At 34.6% G+C, this 8,264-nt stretch overlaps 1 protein-coding gene across 2 annotated transcripts in view; it reads left to right on the top strand.

Moving 5' to 3' along the window:
• The first annotated feature begins 5,081 nt into the window (after positions 1-5,081).
• LOC117170570 (glucose dehydrogenase [FAD, quinone]-like) overlaps positions 5,082-8,264 on the top strand; it is a 20,311-nt gene continuing 17,128 nt past the window's right edge. The window contains exon 1 of one of the 2 annotated variants that reach the window (XM_033357408.1): positions 5,082-5,157. The gene's annotated coding sequence lies outside the window, so the exon portion shown is untranslated. Of the gene's footprint in view, positions 5,222-8,264 lie in introns of both variants that reach the window. The other variant, XM_033357407.1, reaches the window with a different exon arrangement.

Raw genomic sequence — 8,264 nt, 5'->3', positions numbered from 1 at the left:
TTGTTGGCAAAATCACGGAGACAGGTACGAAAATAAACATGAATTCAAACGTGCTGACACTTAGACCAGTAATATTGAAAGCCAAAAGAAGAATTATTGCTAACTTGTGTCCCATCAAACCGCATTACATTATCGAAGATAAATTTGAGGATCTCAATATTGCTCCTGTTTCTGAAATTACTTGTATCAGTGCAATAAACAAGTATCTAGATTACGCACAAGCAATAAGCTTTAGACGACAAGTATATATGAACCCTGAAAACATAATTATCCTTCCAGAAAATATGAAAATCAAGTATGATAACACTATATACTGGATCGACTTTTCCAACGAGAAAGCTATTTGTTTCATATTCCGAAAATAGCGATAGCTTGCTAAATTTTGCCTAATCCAAGACGTAAACAAGGACTCACGCACAGATGTATTGAAAACACGCAAGCTACTCAAAATAAGAATAATGAAAATATGGACACTGCGGAAACAGAACCTGCATCATCTCGCATGCATTTAATGCCACCTCCAATTACACCCAACAGTACAAAATTCAAAAGAAGTACAGCCTACTGCTCAGCTCTACACTGTCCAGTCATGACTATGAGCAAGCTAAGGTGGAAAACTCAGCAAACCCCGTCGAAGACGCTACGTTAATTAAAGTCTAAGAAAAGCGCACAAGGAAAATATATTTAAAAAGCCACGTCCACTTGATTATGAAGAATTAGCATCCTTTCTCAGAGTGTCCTGCGGAATCCCGAACATACCAGAGGTAGCTGTGACATACATATCTGATACATCGAGCCTAATAACTACGTTCAGAGACGCACATCCCCACCTCGCAGATCGTAAACTAACAGCTCGCATTACCAAAATTAATAAAAGGCTTGGGTCGAAAGCGGGCTACATCAAAGCATCACAAACATCAACTTTCCAGGATTTGTGAACTGCATGGTATACAGGATGTATTCAACCGGAGAAGGTACTTTACTACTAATTCGCTCTACTTTAGCTCATCGCGAAGTCAAAAATATCGACGTTCTTGATAAGGCATTTGAACCCAGCTTTGAGTCTAATTGCCTGTTATAGAGCCACAGGTATCGTCTTTTCCTGCGAACAGTAGGATAAATTTTTTTTTATAATTTTAAGAACGAAAATAATTGTTTAGTTGTTAGCGATTTTAACGCTCACCACATAGATTGGAACTGTAATAAAACTAACACTAACGGATTAAACTTACTTGAATATATAATAACTAAAGCTATTGCGGGCAACACGCCAAAAAAAAATTCTTAATATCAAATTTCATTGAAATCCGGTACCGTGATGGGATAAGGAGTGTCCCGAAATCAAAAAGCAAAGAAATCCTGCTTTTAAGGTAGGTGGAAAAACTAAAAATCTGGACGATCTCACAGAATACAAAAGACTCCTTGCACTTTTCAAGAAAACTTTCAAGAAAAAAAGAGAGAAAGTAATATGAAATTTACAACCAATGTAAATTGTATCGGTCAATGTATCGCATGTCCTCGAAAACTTACAACTCGATAAAAAACTAAAAGCTCTCAATAAGCTTTGTCCTCCAATTAAAACTCGACCTTATTTTAACTATTTACCTAATTGCTAATCAAATGATTTTCTTGAAAGTTCCTTCAACTATGTTGAATTCAACCATGCTTAAGACTCTCGCAACACTGGCTTATCTCCAGACTTAGACGGTGTAAATTATCAGACGCAAAAAATTTTTTCAATCAAATACAAACTCCTACTTCTCGATATTCGTAATAAAATGTATAGCACTAGTGATTTCCCAACAAAATGGAAAAAATCATATGTACCGTTCATTCCGAAGTCTGAAAATAAAGGTTATAGGCCTATTTCTCTCACCTCCATGTTATGTAAGCTGTCCTAAATATTAATAAAAAATAAATTCCAATGGTAGATTGAAACTCAAAATGTACTACCAAACAGTCAAAGCGGATTTCGTAAGGGGCAATAATGTCATGAAAATCTATTAAACTTAAATATCAACGTTCAGGCAGCTTTAAACAAAAAGAAAGATATGTTCGCAGCGTCCCTAGATGTTAAAGGAGCGTAAAGTAACGTCAAAATTAAAATACTACTTAATCAACTCGCAAATATTGGTTTCCTCCTATATTCCTCAAGTTGTGTAAGCTTTATAACAATGGAAAGATTGGTATAGACCGATGAACTCAGAGAACCTGAACTTACGTGCAAAAGAGTTACTCAAGGAGGATTTTTAAGTCATCTCTTATTCATAACATATGTTGCCGACCTGGTTAAAATATACTAAACAGCGTCACGATATCTCATTTGGCAAATGACATCGCGCTTTACTCTAATAATCTATCCTTCCTGCAAAAACCCCTTAATTAAGTTGAACAAAATCTTTCTGAGATAAACTTTGTTCTCGCCCCAAAAAACTATATTTATACATTTTAATACCAGAGACATTAACCCTGGAGAAGCTGTAATTAATATAGATGTTTTAAATATTATATCCACTGAATACACCAGGCTCTTTCCTATAATTTTCGATTACAAGCTCTTATTTGACCTACAAATAAACGAAATAAAGTCACGATATGCTCGAGCATCTAACATAGTTCAATACTCACAAACAATCTGGTGGGAAGCAGATCCTACTTCTCTTCTCACCATTTACCAGAACCATGTAAGATTGAAACCGACGAAAATACTCCTTGCACAATCCAAACTGCCGTCAATTTTCGAAAGGGCTAATTTTCTGTGTAATATGTATACATCAAAAATCGTATAGAACTAAAACTCATGTGTAAAACAGACTGTCAAAAAGCACTACGCTCAAACAAGAAATGGCAAAAGAAAAAAAATACTGTATGAAACATGTATTGAAATAGTAGTTTGCTTAGGTAACAACATAATGATGTCAGAAAACTATAATATGTATGTACACGATATAGAATAATTGCAACTCCAATCCCGTTCAAAAGGATTACCGATTTAAAAAATAATCACCAAATAAACATAAGTCCAATATCTAATGACTTCGACTCTCTCGATACAATAGTATTCTATACCGACGGAAATAAAAATCTATTTGCTCTGTCAACAGGTTCGGCGTGCGTCAATCTTTAAAAAAATATCGTGATTAAAAGAAGTCTAAACAAAAGAAGCATCTGTCCGCACTTGACCATATTGACAATAATAATGCAAGATATGCGACAAGCGATAGTGCAACCTATTCATATAAACTGCCATTTACAGACCTGAAAGAGCACTACAAACTTAGCATGCAGACAAATACGAAAATGTCATTCCTAAATACAGACCTCAATAAGGGAGAAATATATTTTCATCCTTATTACAGAGACTGTGACAGACTGTGAGTCTATAAAAAAAAATCTGAATGTCTCTCTCACAAGAGTATTAATGACAAATTATCCCAGCTGTTCATGTTCATTCATCTCTCAGAATATTGATGATATATTGTGGAGTTGTTCTTTATACTCCGATCAAAGAGCAGTGATGATTTTCCAGGTTTCGAAAATAAATCAGCAGCCTCATTTCTGTATAAAAGCTCTAATTAAAGAGCCCAATATTGCAGCGCACTTATTCATACTGAATTTTCTTTAAAACTGTACGTTACGCATCTAGATTACATTCAATGTAACAATCTCTCACCCATTGTGAAGCAAATAAATCTGTAAATGATTTGAAAGCTTTCGATAAAAAAAATTCAGTCCGGGATTCACCTGTAATATATATATCCTAGATGTTTAACCGTCGAACTGGATCTAAAACTTATTATTTGGGCTATTCAAATTGGGCTTAGTGTATTCAATACCATGAGAATGAAAATCTATAAATAAAAACTTGATCATACGCCTAAGCCTCCTGGTGATAATTTTAAATTGAATGCAAATGAATATTGGTCCTGTGTGTTGAGACTATTGAGTTTCACAATTTATCATAATTTTAGAACATGTAAATGGGTCCCATAGAAGATTAGGAAGCTATTGTTGATAAAGGTTACGAATTTATCAAATTAAAGGATTGAAACTTATTAATGCGCGTATCCATTAAATAAACATGATTAAAAAAAGTTGGTTAGAGGAAATAAATGTAGTAAAACCATGACAATATGACCCTGAATTGAATATATAGAGATTTTGATAGAAAACAAATAAAAAATGGAAAATTATATTTAAAACTATACAATCCCATGATATGGTATTTTTTGTACAATAATAATATATTACATTGTGAGTGGTAAGGTGAACTAAAGAAATTTTTTATTTTAACAGATGGATACCTAGGAGTTGGATGTTCAACAATAAAAAAAGGTGTTTGAATCGCTTCTTGGATTATCTCTTCCCTAATCTCATATTATTTTACCATTGTACAGATACTTTAAGATATTTGCTGGATTTATTTTCAAACAAAATAATCGTGATCAGAAGGAAATGAAAAAATCATAAATGTGCACGTTCTCAAATATTAAAAAATATACAGCAGATAGTTATTAAACAAAATTGATGATACGTATCAGTATTTGAGCGCTTTTCGCAATTTCAGTTATTCTTTTAATTATGCCTCACCAAAGGTATGACAATAAAATGCCTACAAAGATTTTCAAATGCAACAACAATGACACAGATGCGTTGATATGCATAATCTAGATATTTTATTTTATTTGAATTTGATGAAGGAATGTAATTAGTATTGCAGTTTTTGGGAAATTGCTTTTTCGTTAAGCCTCTGAAGCTCATCAGAGATGCTAACAAGACGATCAAGGGTAAAAATATATTTGTTTTAAGGCCATATTTATATTTACGAGGTTTACGAAAAATTATGATCATGTTTTTAAAAACTTTCTAAAATCTACCAAAGTCGTGAGTTTTATTATTTTTCATATTTCTCCACCACAACTGTGTGCATATTTCTGTTTTTTATTGTTATCTTCCGAATAGTATACAATACAAATATATACCTGTTAACAAAGAGTATGCATAATAAAACTTGTTTCTTGTTATCTCTATCGGCGTCATTAAAAAGCGTACGTACATTTTTATGTCGTTACATTATACACATTACGGACTACGTCCCTCAGTTATCCATACAGAAAAATTGGACTGTTCTGGAAAGGAAATTGGAAAATCATAAAGGTGTGTGTTCTTTAATATTTTAACTTGTAGTACATTTCACAAATTCTGCAAGTCTAGGTGGAGGGTACGCATCGTTTGCATTTATATTTACCGCTACCGTCTAAAATTCGATACAACGTCAGTACTTATATATTTTCTATGAAAAATGAATTTTTTCAATTCCTAATTGGCTGAGTTGCAGATAGTTATTACCAGATTTTGTTTGTAACGAAACTTTCACTATAAAATTGTGCTTCGATATGCAGTTACTAGGAAATCCGGAAACGTACTTAAAGATAAGTAATTCATATCAATTCATTATAATTTTACGATAAAAAAAGAAATTTAAACCTACAAACTAAAAATAACGCCGAGATTTTGAACCCGGGGGGGGGGTAACTCGCTTTTTACTGTAAATTCAAAGATGTAGGCGATGTGTGTGTGTGTGTGTGTGTGTGTATGTGTGTGTGTGTGTGTGTGTGTGTGTGTGTGTGTGTGTGTGTGTGTGTGTGTGTGTGTGTGTGTGTGTGTGTGTGTGTGTGTGTGTGTGTGTGTGCATTTATGTGATTTCGGAGAACCTTAAACAAGATGATTTTAACGACTCGCGGATATGACGTAGATGTAAGTCGGCCCTTACATTATCTTGTGTTTTCTATAAGAGTTTCGTTGCAACTCTAAACGAAAGCGGTCTTTTATATTCTCGGTTGGGGAAAAAGCCAAATAGAAAATTTTAAATTTGGTATAAATGCACTTTCTTAAAATTGTGCTTCGATATTCAGTTACTAGGAAATCCGGAAACGTAGTTAAAGGTAAGTAATTCATAGCAATTCATTGTAATTTTACGATAAAAAAAAGAAAAAAAACATTTTTAACCTACGAACTAAAAATAACGCCGAGATTTTGAACCGGGGACGACTTTCTCGGTTCCAGTTCTACCTCCCCCCTCTTCCAACCCTCCCTTATTAACTGAACTTTTTGGTGGGAATGACGTTGGAACTACAATCTCCAGCATATGACGATTTGATACTTAACTTTGACATGATTTCGACTCAGAAAATAAACTAATTGCATAAATGTGTTAGTTGGGCGTATAATCTAAACAATGCATAATGCAAACTACAAAATAGCCTCAAAAAGGACTGGAACTTTTAATAACAAAAGGCATGCACACGAAAAATCTAAAGGTCATGTTTCAGGCTACGAATGAGTACTGGGTGTTTGGAATGCTAGGGGAGTAAATGATCTCAAGGTAAAAGAATTGCGTGAAACTATGTACGTGAAGAAACTAGATATTTTATGTGTGCCCGAAACAAAGAAAAGGGGATGCGAAACTAAAGACATAAAAAACGGCGTGTTGAAAGGCGGATTTGAAATATGATCAGAAGTAGACTGTGAATCACATAATAAACAAGGAGTAGGTCTGATTTTGAATAAAAGAGCAAAGCAGCATCTCGGAGACCATGGTTTCGTGTCTCCCAGACTGCTGTGGGCTAGAATGAAAGTAGGAATCAGAAGACTATTTATCATAGCATGCTACGCGCCGGTTGATAGTGATCCTAGAGAAGTAAAAGACGCCATCTGGGACACTTTCAATGACACAATAAACATTTGCGAACATGAGGAAAGAATAATTCTACTAGGAGACATGAACAGTTGGGTGGGCATTCAAAATCAGGATACAAAAAGAGTATTAGGTAATTTTGGGGATCCAAGAACAAACTATAACGGAGATAAAGTAGTTGGTATATGCTTAGAAAGGGGTCTGTTTATTACAAATACTTGGTTCAGGCATAAAATGATCCACATGTACACCTGGTCTAAAGGAAATAGCCGCAGTATAATTGACTTTGTTGTTGCGGATGAAAGACTAAGGGAGTTAGTCAAGGATACAAGAGTCATGAGGGGTCCTGAATGCAATACTGATCATTACCTTCTGATCTCAAAAATTAACTTAGGTCGGGGATGGAGAAAAAAGAGAACCAAGAAAGGAAAACAAACGCGAATCAAAATTGAGAACCTGCAGAAACCGGATGTGCGAATAGATTTCCAAAATAATTTAATCGAAAGCATTGATAGAGAAACATGGGAAAACCGTATAAATAACAAAGATATAGAGGGCGCCTGAACAATGTTACAGGATATCCTTGTTAGATGTACGATCGAAGTGTGTGGTACCGCAGTTGTAGGAAGAATTTCCGGTGATGCGTGGTGGAATGATGAAATTCAGGCTGCCCGAAAAGCTAAAAGGAAAGCGTACAAGAGAACTTTGAACATCGCAGGTCTTAGCAATGAGGAAAGAAATAGACGTAGAAATGATTATAGACGCGAAAACAGGATACTTAAACGATTAGTTAAAGAAAGTAAAGATACAGTTAGAGCAGAAAAAGAGATAAAAATACAAAACGACTTTAAAGGAAGCAGGAAACTACTTTATAAAAAAATAAAAGGAAACAAAACTACAGAAATTGTCAACATAAAAAATAGTAGGGGGAAAATGGTAAATGATGCAGACGGGATACTAGAGGCTTTCAGAGACTATTTTAGGAGACAATTCGGAGATGAAGCTATAGGTCACCACAACTGCGATGTTGAACACGATGCGATGGAAAACTCAATTGAAAAAGTCTGTGTCATTGAGATTAGGGATATAATTAAGAACTTGAAAAACGGTAAGGCTGGCGGGGTAGACGTTTTTAACGCTGAAATGATTAAACACGGTGGCGCGTGCATACCACATAGACTGTGCGAATTGATAAATTTATGTTTCGAGATGGGAGACGTCCCAGACGATTGGAAAGAAGCGATTATCGTACCAATATATAAGAGAAAGGGAGATAAAAGCGAGTGCAATAATTACAGAGTGATTAACTTATTAAGCACCGTAAGTAAAATATATTCAAAAATACTTATTCGTAGGGCAATGAAAATAACAGAAGCAAAGATTTGAAAAGTCCAAATTGGGTTTATGCCAGGAAGGTCATGTATGGATCAAATATTTATCTTAAGGCAAATAACAGAAAAAAGTTTGTAAGAGTAAATGGGAAACTGAGTGACTGTTTCGATATTATTCAAGGAGTTAGACAAGGATGCGTTATGTCTTCATGGTTATTTATATTATTTATGGACAA

Source organism: Belonocnema kinseyi, chromosome 4 (assembly GCF_010883055.1).
Source record: "Belonocnema kinseyi isolate 2016_QV_RU_SX_M_011 chromosome 4, B_treatae_v1, whole genome shotgun sequence".
In the NCBI taxonomy this organism is placed as follows: domain Eukaryota; kingdom Metazoa; phylum Arthropoda; class Insecta; order Hymenoptera; family Cynipidae; genus Belonocnema; species Belonocnema kinseyi.
The sequence above is the reverse complement of the archived record's forward strand: the minus strand, read 5'-3'. Positions and strand labels throughout refer to the sequence as shown.